Raw genomic sequence first — 17,196 nt, 5'->3', positions numbered from 1 at the left:
TTAAATTTGGCAGAAAATGCCTTCCATATAGACCCTTTTACAGCCCACGTGATCAAATAGTTGCGCGCGCATTTTGGCAACGGAAGTGGTGTTTTTCTCCACTGGCTCTAACGTGTTAGCAACTCCGAAAGTTTATCAAAACGGTTTCCCAGCATCAAAATGTCTGGTTGTTGCGTTTACGGTTGCACTAATCGATATTCCACCAAGGGGCTTAAGTTTTATATTATTCCGACAGGATCACGGCCGTTTCAGAAGAGTGGCTGCAGGCGATTAAACGTGTTGATTGGAGCGAGGACATAATAAAAAATGCCGCGTCTGTTGTTTAATCCGCTCGCGTAGCTTGACACGCTGCTGATTCTCGCCATACTTCCGTTGCCAATATCCGCGCGCATACGTCATCATTGTGTACAAACAGTAAAAGGGTCTATTCATTAGGGTTGTCAGCTAGATACTTATAATGTTCCTCATTTAGGTTTCTGCTACGCAATATCACCCGCGGATCATCCTCACTAAATACTTCCTGTGCTAACATTCAACGTAACCAAGAATACCATTTAGACCAAGGTTATCGCCGGTAAATTGCGCAATAGTACCAAAGATGGGCTCCTCAGAAAATGACACCTTCATTCCCTCCTGCTCAAGTATTTTCACATCATCAACCAATGGGCCAAGTATTTTGTCCATGCCATACTTTTTTCCATCCTCAGAATGGAACAAAGAAATTAGATGTATGTTCATTAAGGAAGAATTTATGTGTGCTGGCAGGTTACGAAGCACAAAATATAAACAGCCAAGTTTATGAATCCCATGTTGAGATCCTAATGGGTTTGCCGTTTCGAAATCATTGTAGTAAATTTGGATCTGAAGGGCATTGCTATGGATGGAGTACAAAGGATGGTTTTTGTAATACTGTCCGTCACACAAATCTCGATACGTGTCACTTTGCCGTTTCTCTTGAATAAGATTACACACCTCATTATTCCTAAAAATGAATTCAAGAGTCTTCAGAAGAGGGATATATATGAAAGTGTCATTAACTGGAATCTGTTCATACATTCCAGAGATCTTATTCTTTCTTGTATCGTATCTGACACCTAAGTGTATTTCAGCAGGTTCAACAACCCCCCATTTCTCACTGAAATATTTTCTCCATTTTGTATCGGTATTAAAATCGGAGAATGGATTATGAAAACTATTAAAAACATCTTCAACTGAACTTCTACTTGTGCTGTCAACAGGCACAACATTTAAAATGTTTTCCCTTAAACTTGTATGGAAATCAGTGACAAAATCCTCCATGCTTTCAACAACTGACATAATAACACTGTTTGCAACACCGTTACCCTGCAATTTAGCTATTATGGATGCACACATTTCTTTGGAACAATCCCTTGAAACAGAAGAACATTCATGCAAACTTGCATCATTATCTGAACTTTGCTCTGTGTTCGACACAATAAGTGATGCTGCTTCACCGGGATTTGGAGCTTGTTGATTTTGTAGTGATACATTCTCACTGTTTGATGCTACACCACTAAAATGAAATCTAGTTAAATGTTTTTTAAAACCTGCATAACTTTTAAATTGCAAGCAACAACCATCCTGAGCACAAACCAGCTCAAATTTTTTGCCAGGATACAAACCATGTACAAGTTTAAGGTGCCGAATTAATTTTACTGTTGTAGCAAGCAGCGTTTTACAGATGTAGCATCTAAACATCATTCAATAACTTCGCTCTGAGCTCCTTTACCCTTGGGCTCTCACTTGTGGTGCCAACATCAATTCCGTAGATTGTAGTCTGGAGAAAAGTGTACATATTTTTGAGTGGAAGATCATAACTGATGCTGAAAATAAAATGGACCTTGAAGAGTTCATCAATTGCTGCAAGTGAAGAGGATTCTTGACAGGGGATGAGCTTTTTATCAACCACAATGAAGAACTGACTGATAGTTTCCTTGCTGCTCCCTGTGGCAAGAATGTATGGTTGACGATTCTCTTCCGCCTCAAGATGTTCCTGTATACTCCGGCATGCCTGAATGAAGAAAACAAACAAACAAAAACACAAATTTGATTAATAGTAATGACAAACAAGTGCAGGTTTATCAGTTAGCATCAATTTTAGTCTTTTTAGCTTGATTGAACATTGTACAGAACAAGAGACACTCCAGAAGAAAACAGTATGCACCAACTAGCTGTTAAAGGTGATTTTTAAGCATGACATTTTTTATTTATTTTTTGTAAGCCATGAAATGACTTGAGACTCGACTCGGACTTAAGCTTAAAGGGTAACTAAACCCCTGGTCAGAGCCTGACTCCACCCACTGGCAATATTTGAAAAATGCTGGAAAAGTAGGCAGAGCCCAGTGGAGAGGGGGCGCGCATCTGTGACGTATCTCTCTGCAGGCAAGGGCGTGGTTAGCTGGTACCCTCTGATGTCAGAGGGTACCACAACTTCCAATAGGAAAATTCAACTGCAGTAGCCACTGTTCAACCTGAAGAGGGCAGCACTCAGACGTTTTTACACCATATTTTGTAAAATTAAAACACTTTAAACACAAATGTCAAAAAAACTACTTGAATCAATGAACAGCACTAATAAAGCCCCATTCTTACAGATCATTAACTAAAAAAAGTTGGTTTAGGGTTTAGTTACCCTTTAAAGTTTAAAGACTTGTGAACATCTCTGGTTTAGATCATTTACATTTAGATAACTTACTATATTTACCCCCATTTACAGTTCATCTAATAGTGAATTATAAGATGGAGAAATTAACGGAGCAAATCTAAGTATAACGCTTATAGCCCTTGTATTTTGTCACCAATAACCTACTTTTTGAAATACCACCACGTGGTCAACAGCCTGAGAAATACTGATCTTGTGGGTTTTTTTTCTTCTTCCTGAAGCCTGGGGTGACAAGAGATGCAGAAGTAGAAGGAAGGATGATAGGTCACTGTCCCATTCTGAAAAACACAAAACATATGTTAAATGTCTACACTACAATAACTAAGTTAAGCAGATTTTAAACCATTGCAAGTTAGTTCTGTACAACTCTACCTGGGGAATCCTGTTCCTCCCTTTTCTCTTTGGCAGATGACAGTAATCTTTTCAGCAGTGGAGTGGAAGTCAAGGTTTCTGCTAGCCTGATAACCTTTGCTTTGAAGACTGTTGGCCACCTTTCAAAAAGTCTGGAAGCAGATTCTGACCCAAAGAGGAGCGTGAAGTCCTGAAGAATCTGAAGCAGTTTGCAGAAAACATGTAAAGAAATTACCATAAAATATTACATTTCTTAACAAGCTAAATGTGTTTTCAACAAAGCAGACTATTTGACAATTCTCTGAAACTAGCATTTCAATTTGGTCCAAAAAAAGGAAAGACAAAATCCATACCAATCCTTTAGTATCCAGGAATTGAGGAAAAACTGAGAGAATGGTGGTGGATTTCTCTGGATCATGGATAAGGTGCTGTCTGTATTCAGACGTGATCCTCATCTTCTGCATGATGACATCACGGTCACTTGTATGATTCATCAAGGAGATAGCCTCTAAACTTTGGTCATTATCTAGCTGATCTTCACGGTGACACAGCTGTCTGTCAAGCAAAGGGCCTCCCTTTTCCTCTGTTTTTGGATCATCCTTATTTGCAGAAGGTTTTGACCCCCGTTGTACTGTTTTGAGGCGCCATGACAAGAACCCAGTGTTTTTTTGGCCATCATAAAAATGTTCCTAATGAAATGACAAATTAAAACTCAAAATTGTAACCCTCCATCGAAAATGACAACTTCTTAGAAAGACATTTCTAAATGATCACAAAAATACTGAATGTTCTAATCTCACATAATGACTTACATATCCAGTCCTCCCTTGGGGATCTCTGAGTGAGGGAAACAAGGTGATAATTCCCAAACCATAGTTCTGTTTGGTAAGTCGATGTGGGACTCTCCTGAAAAATGGAAACACTCAATGTTACTTCACAATGATGAGAATTGTTTAAAATTATATAACTAAACTACTCTTATTTTCAGAACAATCAACAGCTTATTACTTAAAATTTGTAGCACCCAACTAATATAGTTCACAATTTATATACTATCATAATCACTAACAAATTAAATAACCCAAGACTATTACATTTTGATAATTACCCTTCTGTCTCAATCATGTGTGCAACCAAGATGTTCACCATCAGTTTTCTCATGTCATTGCTAATTGTCCCTGTATCTTCATTCTCCTTCAGCACATTTGCTCCACCTGGTCTTGTGTGTAGAATTTCTTTTATCAGCTATAAAAAGAGGAACATTAACCAATTATGTAAGGGATGAAATACATCCAGCCAGTTGTTATAGCAGAATAAACTCCGACAGGCTGATCAGGACATGAAGTGGTGGGTTCTTGAAAATTTTAAATATGAAGGGGTTTTACTTTAGCTCACCTGCCCTCCATCTCTCAATTACCATGACAAAAAAAAAAAAAATATATAAATATATTTGCACAGATTAACTGTTCATCAAAAGACTAGTAATGTGCGCTAACGAAGTAAATAGGGTCAATTGACCAATCAGAATCAAATGTTCCACAGAGCCATGTAATAAGAGAGTAGAAAATGCAGGAATATTTAAATGCCCTGAACTGGAAAATTACTATTGTATAAAAAAAAATAAAATAAAATAAAAAGATCTGAATTAAACTTTTAGCATGTAAAGCTCAAGGTTATGATAAGTAAATCCCCCAATGTCTGTGTAAGGCTACTGGGACTCACATCTCTGGCCTGTAAGCTTTGAGAAGCCTCATTATCATCCTTCCTGAATCGTTTTGGACTAAACCAGTCACTGTCCTCACTGCTTTTTGAAGTTAGAGACAGTGTATCTGTATCCAAGCTGACTGAAGATTGAGGTGTGGAAGGTCCTGTTAATGTTCAAACTAGGGTTAATAGACATATTTGGAATACATTTATCCACACATCATCAACACTAGCTACAACATTTAAAATACTGTACATATTAAACACTACCAGCATTCATTCAGATATTGGGAACCTTGAGTCCTCAGAAAGGCGCTATATAAAATAAACATTATTATTATTATTATTATTATTGGGATTTGATATCATTCAATAGCTCCTGTTATCACTCACCAATGTCATTCAATTAATTTATGACAAAAACCAACCCACTGGTGGTCATTAGATCAGGAAACACATCTTTATCCACCTCTGTGCCAGTGTCATCTGTAACTGCAAGATCTTCCGGAATTGAGAACTTCTCTTTCACTGCACAACAAAAGTTTTATCAAATTTAGGCAATGCTTTATTCACAATTTGACACATAAGGATAGCTATATATATATTAGTTTTAGGTTGGTAAGATTTTTAATGTTTTTTTTTTTTTTTTTTTAAGTCTCTTTTTATAATATACAGTAATAGTGTAATTTATTCCTGTGATCGCTGAATTTTCAGCATCATTACTCCAGTCTTCAGTGTCACATGATCCTTCAGAAAACATTCTAATATGATGATTTGATGCACACCAAACATTTCTGGTTATTTTCAGTGTTGAAAACAGTTTTTTACATTTTTATTTCAGGATTTTTTTGAAAAGAAAGTTCAAAAGAACAGCATTTATCTGAAACGGAAAGCTTTTGTAACATTAAACACTACCGTTCAAAAGTTTGGGGTCAGTAATAATTTAAATTTTATTTTTGGGTGGAAAATAAATAACATAAATCAATAATTTTATTCATCAAGGGTGAGTTAAATTGATCAAACGTTACAGTAAAGACATTTATAATATTAGAAAATATTCTATTTTAAATAAATACTGTTCTTTTGAACTTTCTATTCATCAAATAATTCTGAGAAAAAAATTGTACACAACTGTTTTCAACATTGAAAATAATAGGTAATGAATGTTTGAGCATCAAATCATCATATTAGAATGATTTCTGAAGGATCAGACACTGAAGACTGGAGTAATGATGCTGAAAATTCAGCTTTGATCACAGGAATGAATTACACTTTACTATATATTACATAGAAAACAATAATTTTACATTGTCATATAATTTCACAATATTAATGTTTTTTTATTTATTTTTTTATCAAATAAATGCATCCTTGGTGAGCAGAAGAGACTTCTTTTAAAAACATAAAAAATCGTACCGATCTAAAACTTTTGACCGGTAATGAATATATACACATAATTATTAATAACGACTTCATTACTTACATTCTGCTATAAATATATCAAAGCAAGCCTCTGGGATTTTTATGAACTTCTTCTGATGTCTAAATTGTGCTTTGACTATCATAGTGATTTTACCTCTGAACTCCTGTGGGAGAGGAATAAACATCTTACTGGGTTGCTAACTTGCTATAAATAAAATTTGATTCAATATGAAACCATTTTCTTTTTTTAAGTGATAAAATAAATTACATTTCAAAATATCAAAACATCAAAGATGCCATTTTCATTTTCTCCATGTAAACGCAAATTTGTGAAACCGACGTCTTACGCATACACATTACGAGATCAATATATCGATTGACTACTGTCCACGTCTGACTTTGCTCCATTAAATATGAGTAAAATGTACAAATAAACAAAAATAAATCAGCTGCATGTGAACAAATCTAGTTTTTTTTTTTCTTTTTTTTCTTTTTTTTTTCTGTCCGTCGACTCTTTTTTTCTTTTTTATTGCAGAACTTGCACATAATTACAAGCTCAGGGAAGTGAAGCAAGGTTGTATCTCTTACAATGAACAAACAATGAAACGAGGAGAAAAAAAAAACCCATAAATATCCTGGATTTGCATGAAGCACATTATGTAATTATACATACAAAAAAAGAAAAAGAAAAGCATAACAACAAGGTTAAGTCATATCTTTGAATAAATCATCATAATGCATAAAAAAATGTGCACTTTTTTTGTTATTTATAAGTCTAAGGGAAGAAATAAAATAATTAAGGTCAGCAAGAAAAAGAGGGAAGCTCAAAGGAGACTTAAGCCATTTTTGCTTGTGGATGAAGAATTTTGCATATAAGATAAGGAAATTAACAACATGTTCAAGGGACATCCGCTTTGGGTTTTCATAATAAAAGATAATCTCTTTAAGAATGAAGGTGTGGGTCACATTTGTAGGGCCAAAAACAAAAGCACTTAAATTAGCCCAAAATCGATTGGTTACATTACACTCACAAAATAAATGGGGGACAGTTTCCTCAACAAAACCACAAAAAGAGCAAGTCTCATCAATATCAGAATATTTAGAAATGGAAGAGTTAACAGGATAGATTTTATGAAGGATTTTATAATGAATTTCCTTAACTTTTTTGGATACACAAAATTTACTAGGCAAAAGCCAGGCCTTTCTCCAAATTACATTTGTTACAAGCAGAGCCGCCTTAACCTAATGTTAGGCCCCGGGGCTGAGAGGTTTTGTAGGCCCCCCATCCCCTCAATTTAAAGAGTCTCATTTTAAAAAAGTGTAATAGCCTATCTAGGTAATCTACATCACAAAATGCATTAGTTTCTTTTGAGACCTACAACAGTGATTTTTTTTAAATATTGTTTTTCATTTTAATATTGTTATTAACATATCACTGAGCACATAAACACAAGACACTTTATTTAACAACCACACACAGCAACTAAATTTCAACTTTATGCAAATGAGAAGCGATTTTCGCGAGCGACGACCAATAGGAAAGAAGCCTTTCAGTGGAGCTCAGCTCCCGTCACCTTCTCGAGTGAAATTGCATGTGAATCGGCAAGACCGAAGAGTTCAAGGGCGATTTCACTGTTTTATATGATTTGACTGTAACTAACCACAAACATGGATATAATAAAATGATGCATGGAAAAGAAACTGTCGACAGTCTCAGTGAGTTTAATTCATACATTTATAGTTCGAGTGTTGTAGTTTTATGATGCAAGTTTAGCACTGCTGCAGTTCATTTTACAGTGCATTATGTTGACTATTAGGGACAAGAAAATGTATTAGCCTATTTGTCAAATTCGGATGACGTTTTAGTAATTGATGACAGTATGAGTGAGTTTAATTTGTAGATTGATCGATCGTTAATCTAGTAAATGATTTAATCCCTGAACACTGCTGTGTGTAATATAAAAACACTCTCCCAACAGCATACTGTTTCTTTTGAGCCTAATTCCTAGTCAAATTAAAATGATATAGTTGTATAATATCACTTGTGGTGGTGTTTTGTATAGATGTGGCCAGACGAGCAGTCTCATTCGCGCCGCGGGACCTCTAGACGCGCGTAAACGCGTCTTTACAACACTGAAATCACTCGCGCCAGACGCTCTATTCGCGTTTGGTGTGAACGCACCTTAACAATAACATTAGAGTGACAGCACTACCAACACCCACAAGCGACTAGCGACATACAGCGACAAAATCTGACAAGTTAAAACAAAATGACCTTTTCAGCTCATCATGAACCTGAACATGGGAGGCCCCTGGGCTTGGGAGGCCCCTGGGCTTCAGCCCAGGTAAGCCCGTGCATTAAGGCGGCCTTGGTTACAAGGGATCCCCAATAGAACTTCCCCCTTGGAGTAACTTTTCTCTTCATTTGAAAAATTGAGCGAATATGTCTGTTGTTGCATTTTCGATCTAAAAAATCTCTCGCCCAAGTGTAAAGCCGGATAAAGTACTTATTTTTTCAATTTGTGAGGCCTATTTTTCCAAATAAAATCCAAAAATATTTTGTTAATTTCCCTTATAGCTTTATCATTGATAAACAAAGAAAGAGCAGGGTATAACAAGCGAGAGAGCCCTTCCACCTTAGATAAAAGGACTCTACCGTATAATGAAAGATCTCTCTGAAGCCAGATGTTAAATACGTTTTTAGTTTTTGTCATTTTATCAGAAAAGTTTAAAAGATGTCTGGTAACGGGATTTTTAGTGATATGGATACCTAGATATTTTACACAGTTTTTAACAGGGATCCCCTCCAATGATGTCTCATCTATATCATGAATTGAGATAATTTCGAAATATTAAGTTTTAGACCCGAAGCACAAGAAAATTGTTCCACCAATTCCAGAGCATTAGGTAACTGTTTTTTATCCTCCAAGAATAGTGTGGTGTCGTCAGCTAACTGTGCAATTTTAAACTCTCGATCAAATATAGAGATTCCTGTCAAACTTTCATTTTGGTTAATCCTTAGACAAAGTAGTTCAGTGGCTAAAAGAAATAAAAACGGGGAGATTGGACAGCCCTGTCTGACTCCACGATGGATGTCAAACCTTTTGGATGTATCAAACCTTTTGGATGTATCAAAGTTAACGATCACTGAGCTGTTAATATCTCTATAAAACATGGTTACAGTATCAATAAATGATCTACCGAATCCAAATAACTCTAGAGTGCGAAAAAGAAATTTGTGTTCTAAGGAATCAAAAGCTTTTTGAAAATCAAGAAAAAGTATGAGACCGTCTGAGTGAATTAAATTAGAGTAATCTAGCACATCTAATACTAACCTTATATTATTAGATATGTGACGGCCTTTCATGAAGCCCGACTGAGATTCTGAAATAATGTTATTTAGACCAGTACGTAATCTTTTAGCATAAACAGAGGCTAACATTTTATAATCTAATGTTAAAAGAGTAATAGGCCGCCAATTGTCAATTAATAAAGGGTCCTTGCTTGACTTGGTATAAGGGATATAACTCCCTGTTTCATTGTAGAGGTCATCTCTCCCTGACTGATGCATTCCTTATACATATGAAATAAAGGCAATTTAATAAACTCCCAAAAGTGAAGATAGAATTCTACTGAAAGCCCGTCAATACCAGGGGATTTACCTATTTTCATTGAGTGCAGAGCTTGATTAATTTCCTCTATTGACAAATCAGCGTCACATATTCGACTAAACTCACGATCAATAATTGGTATACGGTGTTTAATTGTATTAATAAATTTTTCACTGCTGTCATAGTTAAATTCAGATGTATAAAGATTGCTGTAAAATTTGCTAACAAATTCTGATATTTCTTTAGGGTCTTTAGAGGTAACTCCATCGATGTTAAGTGCTGAAAGAGCTTTCCTCTGACCGTTTCTTTTTTCCAGGGCAAAAAAATAGTTAGAATTCTTCTCCCCCTCCTCAAGCCATTTCGCTCGAGATCTAATATATGCACCTTTGGCCATCTCTAAATAAGCTCTGTCGAATTCCAGATTTATTTTTTTTATTTCCATATCTTCTTCTTCTGTAATCTTATCTTTAGCTAGTAAAACATTAAGTCTATTAACAAACTCTGAATCGGTTTTATGTTTAATATTTTTAAGTTCCTTACTACTTTTAACTGCAATATATCTAGCTTTATATTTAAAGAACTCCCAGTTTTTTTTATAATCTCTGGTTGATCCGGTAAATAATTCTTTGGTAAGATTGATGATACTATTATTAAATTGTTTGTCTTGTAACAAGGTATTATTAAGTTTCCAATAGCCCCTCATTCTCGGGTTATCATTGATGTCTCTCAATTTTATTGCAACTAATTTATGATCTGATAAGGGGGCAGTGACATGAGAAATATCTTTTACATATTTAAGGATAGAAGATGAAATTAGAAAAAAGTCAATCCTAGATCTAAGAGATAAACTTCTATTGGACCAGGTAAAATCTTTTGTAGAAGGATTAAAGAACCGCCATGCATCAGTAAGAGAGAGATCGGAGCACAGGGAAAAAATTTGATCATTATTCATCCTGCTATCAAGTCTAGGGGGTAGGGGTGTGAACCGACACTGGTCTCACGGTTCGGTTCGATTATGATTATTATGTCATCGATCCGGTTCAATTCGATATCACGATGCACCGCATCCTCAATTTAAAATTTTACTTCAAAAGTGATGTGTGCGAGCATGTGCTCGCCTGTTCGGGAAGTTGCAGTGACAGAAACAGTGACATTCCAGTTTAAGTTTCAAGGGATTAAAGCTTGTTTATGACACTAAGAAAAGGAAAATCTGTCAAATAAATTTTGTTTTAAAGACATGTTCATTTAAAAGCAGCGCTCATTAATCAGTGTATTATGTTACCATTAAAGATGCGCGCATCAACCGTCGCCGAGTCCGCTGTTGAAAGTGACGATCATCCATTTATAATCACGCGTAACAACACAGAATAATTGTAATTTGACCATCGGGTGCGGATACTTAAATCAGAGAAAGTTATTGGGGCGGGTGGATGATTTGTTTTTGGCTGCGGATTCGGGTTACGGAGCTCATCCACTTACTCTAAAGCAGTCAGACTCTGCCGGGCGATAACAGCTCGGGGTGAAAACGGCTAACGTGGTTTATCAAGTTAGTGGTATTACCTCCTGCATATTCTATTTGTGCGTGACATGAGCGTACACAGCGCGTGTCTTCTGCAGGTCGTGCTTACCACGTTGTTCATAAAAGCCGAAATGTGGCCAGATGTTGGCTTTTAAAGTAGTTGGAGCATTTTAAATTTTCTCTCACTCGCGTCTCACCTCCCTCTGCCATTGTATGCTACCGCAACAAAGCACGTACGCGACAAATGACGTAAGAAAAGCGTCAGTACATTATAACTGGTTATGGTCTATTACTGAACCGATACCGAATCGTCCTCGTCTGCATCGCGATGCATCGTAGAAACGATTAATTTTGACACCCCTACTAGGGGGGTATCTATCCAGGTGATCGTCCATACATTCATTAAAATCTCCCCCCAAAATAAAATAAACATTATTATATTTATTTAACTTTTTAAGCTTGTCCACTAGAGAGAACATTACTCTATTGGATGCACGAGAGTTGTGTCCATATACACAACAAGCTATAAAGGTGGCGTTATCTTGTTTAATTACAGCACAAACCCATCTGCCTTCATCAGAACATACAGTTTCTAATACAGTCCCTTTAAATCTATGTAACATTATAGCAGTCCCAGCCGAGTAGCTGCTGCCATGGCTAAAGAAAATTGAGCTTCCCCATTGCGTTCTCCAAAATTTAACATCTGTTTCCCCTGAATGAATTTCTTGAAGAAAGATGAGATCAGCTGCACTTCTTTTACAAAACAAAAAAATTGCTTTTCTTTTCAGATTGTCCCGCAAACCTCTAACATTTAAAGTTACAACCGACAAGGAGTTCAACGAATACTCCAACAAGAACCCCTAAACAAAATGAGAAAAAACAACAAAAAAGTTACTTTCTTTAGACTAGCTACCAGAATGTAAAGGGAGAGGTGGATAATAACCAAAGCACATGTTATCGAGGTGATAAACAAATAAGGAGATTAATAGTAAAGGTAACAATAATTAAAGAAGAACAAAAATAGTTCCTATTTGTGCACAGTTTATATTGTTAGTCGTCAAGTTTCATCTTTTCGATTTTTGCATGAGAAAAGTAACCAGTGCAAGCAGCAGCTTGGCTTACACGACATCAGCATAGAAGATTTGTTTCCCATCAATCAAAGCAAATGAGTTGCGAAAGGTTGCCTTCTTGCCCTCCTCCCTTGCCTTCTTCACAAGAGGCCACAGCTTATCCCGCGCTGCTCTATCTTCAGGAGACAGCGGCTCCGAGAGACGCAGTTTATTGTCAGTTAGAAACTTGCAACCTTTAGCAGCACTCCAAATGATGTCACGAATGTGGCGCTGTGAGAAGAGAATTATGATCGATCTGGTCTTTCCATCCGTCCGCTTCGGACCCAGACGATGAACGACATCGACACTGTCCTGTAGCCCGTCTCCGACTCCAGGAGCAATCTTCCCTAAGATGTTGAGGACCACACTTCGGACATCCTCATTGTCTTTTTCCGCAACGCCGTGCAACTTTAGAAAACATCGCCAACTGTAACGTCTACACTCCTGTACACTTGCTTTCAGTGATTTGTTTTCCTTTCTCAGAGCGTGGACCTCAGATTCCATATGATCGAGAGCCTCTTTATGCACGCCAACATCCAAAATAAGCTGTTGTACCGTCGCTGTTAGACTTTTGACTTGTTTGGAAGTCGCCTCGGTGGTAGTTTCAATCGCCGAAATCTTCTGGAACGTTTTGTCTAATTTAGAATCAAGCTCACGAATAGCCGCCAAGACATTCTCATTCCCGTTTCCACTAACGTTAGATTCTGCGCGTTTAGTTTTTTTAGCAGCTGGCCTCTGAGGAGTATCTGAGAGGGATGTGACAACAACCTCATTGTCGAAATTTGGACATGTGTCAAACCACTGTGATTAGGTATCTTTCTTAAGTTTAAATCCAGCACTACTCAAGGCTGATGCTGAATTCTCAAATTGATCAGTTGAGCCAGATGCGTCGGAAGACATGGTGTCAAGTCAAACTTGTTTAACTTTCTTCTTGCCTCTTTTTCCCATGCATAAAGATGTCAAATCAGAATCATATAACGTTTTCACGTATTTTTTTCACGTTATCACCAGTCCGATTAATAGGTTATATCACCACTTCACCTTTATTTCCCTGAAGAGCAAAGAAACACTATCACCTACACCGCCGCCATCTTGGCCTCACAAATCTATATTAAATAAAGCAGCACCATTAAAAGCTTCAACCGCCATCTTCTATTGCATCAGCTGCAATACAGCCTTGCACTACAGCGTCCCAATGGTTAAACCGCGTTATTGCAGGCGTTATTAGTTGAAAATATCTGTCGACAATATCTGTTTTGACGTTTATCGATAATGTCGACTACATTTTTCAGCCCTAGGGAGATGAGTGAAGAGCTGTGCCTTATTTCTAACGTTACCTATATTTCACGACGAGTGTTCCACACAGTGTTAGAGCGAACACTAACAAATATTACTGGATTTCGTTCCTTAAAAGGCAACTGAGAGCTTTAATTCACTACAAAATTTTAAATTAATTGCGTTTGACACCCATATTTGGCAGAAAATAATACCACGCAGATCAATCATTTCACAACATGATAAACTTAACGTTACCACAGTTCAGAACCACGACTATCACAGAACCACGGTCAACGAAAGAATATTCAAATTAAAATCATAACAATTAGTTTTAGTCCAGTGATCTTCCTGATAGGCCAATTTAACGTTACTGGTAGAACACTCTAGAAATTCAACAGTTCACCTTGTAAAATGGCCTGTGCTTCGCGCGCGCAAAACTTTAGGCTTTGTCGAGTGTGTTCAGAAAGAAAATGCCTGTGAACGTGCATAAAAACAATTACAGTGCGCGAGACGTGATGATAGACAAAACTAAGCTTAATCGAGGCTTTACTACCTTTACATAATTTATAAAGTGGCATGACATTGGCAAAAATCAAAATACAAAAATCAGACGTCAGAGCTCGTTGGCTGTCTAATGTTAATTATTCATTATTACAGTGATTTGTGATCGAATAATAGATTAAACTAATAAACTGTATACATTGAAATCAATTTACAGTCTGATTTATCTGTATTACTATCAAGTTAAAGTATTAGACTTACCCCACGCTTGACTCTTCCACAAGTAAAATGGCGTTCGCATGTGGTCTGGACTCTGGTTCAGTCAAAACGACGGTTGCACGTAAACGGAGGTGTGGCTTGGTTAACTCTAAAAGAGAGTTATGTTTGCAACAACGCAAAATGACACCAACTCTTATTTAAAATGGACACTTCTGGTGTTAAACCCAATCTGTTTAGTGTTGATTCAACACTTTATTTTAATACTTTATTGTAACACTGGAAAATCAACACCGGTCAATTTACTGTGATGTTGACAATTTTACATTGTACAGGTTATCACTTGGTTTTTGACCAAGTGAAGCTCTTGAAACAATTCACAGAAGAGTATGTTGTCTGGAAAGAAATCAAGCATCACTGGCAAAGGCTCAAAAGAGACCATGCCTTTCTTAAAAATCTTTTAAAATAGGTTGCTGTTGATATAACTGTTTTTGTTCAGTACTTCGCTTATATTATGTGCTGCAATACAAAATTCAATTCAATTCAATTCAAATTTATTTGTATAGCGCTTTTCACAATACATATTGTCTCAAAGCAGCTTTACAGAAAGTGCATTTCAAAAAAAGGTACATAGAAAAATACAGTTAGTTAATCATGCATTAATTTAGGGCATAACATATCGCCTGCGTCGAGTCGTCTCCTCACGGGCGTGGAGTCGTCTCCTCACGGGCTTCGAGTCGTCTCTGCATGGGTGTTGGGGCATCTGAAGTTTCCATGAGAGGCTGGATACAAACTGGAGCTGACGTACTCTATTTACCTCGGGACTAGCGTCCCGAGATAACAACAGAAAAGCAGATGGGAAATAATTAGCGTAGCTGCTGTTCCTAATATTAATGCATTCAATCTGATTCAACTGTAGTATAAAAGGTAAGTATTATGTGAATGCTTGGCTAAAGAGATGCGTCTTTAATCTAGTTTTAAACTGGGACAGCGAATCTGAGCCTCGAACAATATCAGGAAGGCCATTCCAGAGTTTAGGAGCTAAATGTGTATATATAACACTTCAATGTGTATATTATATAATGTACTGACTGCTGCTTTGTAAATTTATGTAAGGAACAGGCAACTCTGGCCCTTTGCATTCTACTTTTTGAGGTTAATTAAGAGTTAACCTCCAACCCTAATCGAGCACATCTGAAAATTTGAACCAAAGTCTTCAGGTTTACTTATAGACAATAGGCAGGAGGGTTTGAGGTTGGAGCTAAATCTGCAGGACAGTGGACGCTGAGGTCCAGAGTAAACCATCACTGCTTTAAATAACGCAGAACATAAGCTGACCCGACTGTCCATTAAACAACTTCATTTGAATGGTTTGTGTTTTTTGTTTTACTTTCAGACCAGCACTGGAGAACGCCTGACAATGGGATGTTGAGACTTCTTCCTCTGGTTGAGAAAAAGCTACACCACATCAGTGATCACATCTTCTGTTCTTCAACTGAACAAACTGTTTAGACGAGGTAGAAGAACACGAACATGATAGAGACGTACAGGGAAGAGCAAGAAACCAGTTTAGCTGTGATAATGAATCATTATTTTCCAACACAATATCAAATCTGTTTTCTGTAGGTGACTGAATATGATTCTCTGGCACTCGTGTTGTGGCTTCAGCAGCTGTGAATGGATTCATATGATGTTAACGTATTTTTGAAGACACATTTTTATTTATCTTGAATCTCATTTTTCTTTATGCTACTTTATCAACTTTATGCTTTGTCCTCCAATAAAGTGTTGTTTAATAAAGTATGGTGACTATTGTGTATTGAAAGTGGTGTTTGGTACAGTAAATATACATTTTTATTTGAGAAATTTTTATTTCTTATTTCTTTAGTTTAATTAATTTAAAAATAACTACATATAATTAAAAATAATAATAATTACAACTGGCCTGTTGGAGTATGCTTTTACTTCTACAAAAAGGGCAGATTAGGTACCTAGTCTTATTATTTTTTATTTCATAAATTAATCAGATGATTTAGATTAATTCACAAATAACACACACGTAAATGCGGTGGACAAAAAATAAATAGGGGTGCACTATCTAAGCTTTCACATTGCCTTTTAAGTCTAGTAATTTACATAATCATAGCAGACGCTTTTGTCCAAAGCAGCTTTAAAAGTGAGGAAAACAACGAAACCGTTATAAAGATAAAATAATAGGCTACTTAGATACTTTTCAACCGTTTTTAGAAACAGACACACACACACACACACACAGTGTGAGCAATGTTCTTATTAGGTGTTTTAACGCGTTTGTCACAGAAACGATAAATATTTAATCATAATCACGACAAATATTAGAGAAAAATACAATATGATGTATGCCAGCATCTTGCGCATCAAAACAAACTTGTCCTTCCTCCATCACGGTTGAACTCGCACTAGATCCAGCAAGGGTGAGCTAGAACTCTAGCTCCTCCCATTTGACGCTGCAGCGAATCCCCGCTCACTAAATTTAGCAAGGTGGAGCTGGAGCTCCAGAAAAGGGGGAGCTCGAGCTCTAGCTCCTCCCATTTGGCTCTGCATCGAGCACCATCTCACCCGCCTATTACGTCTCGTCTTTCCATTGGACTGGTTATACACGTGCTTCACGACGCAATCACGCAGGGCGTTCCCACCGCGTCTCGACGCAGCTCGAGTTCCCTTGAAAGGGAAGCTGATGTTTCGCCATGTAATCAGACAGTCGATTCCTAAGTTCCGATACAAAATAGTAGTAAGTATTTCACAGAAACTTTTATAAAACCG

At 36.9% G+C, this 17,196-nt stretch overlaps 1 protein-coding gene across 1 annotated transcript in view; it reads left to right on the top strand.

The window, feature by feature from the left end:
- Window positions 1–17,196, top strand: part of LOC309510013 (uncharacterized protein) — a gene marked incomplete at its 3' end in the record, with an annotated part of 1,894,646 nt that overhangs the window by 361,968 nt on the left and 1,515,482 nt on the right. The gene's annotated exons all lie outside the window — the stretch shown is intronic.

Source organism: Leuciscus leuciscus (assembly GCF_965113295.1).
Source record: "Leuciscus leuciscus genome assembly, contig: SUPER_11_unloc_1, whole genome shotgun sequence".
In the NCBI taxonomy this organism is placed as follows: Eukaryota; Metazoa; Chordata; class Actinopteri; order Cypriniformes; family Leuciscidae; genus Leuciscus; species Leuciscus leuciscus.
This window is presented reverse-complemented; position numbering and strand designations above follow the sequence as displayed.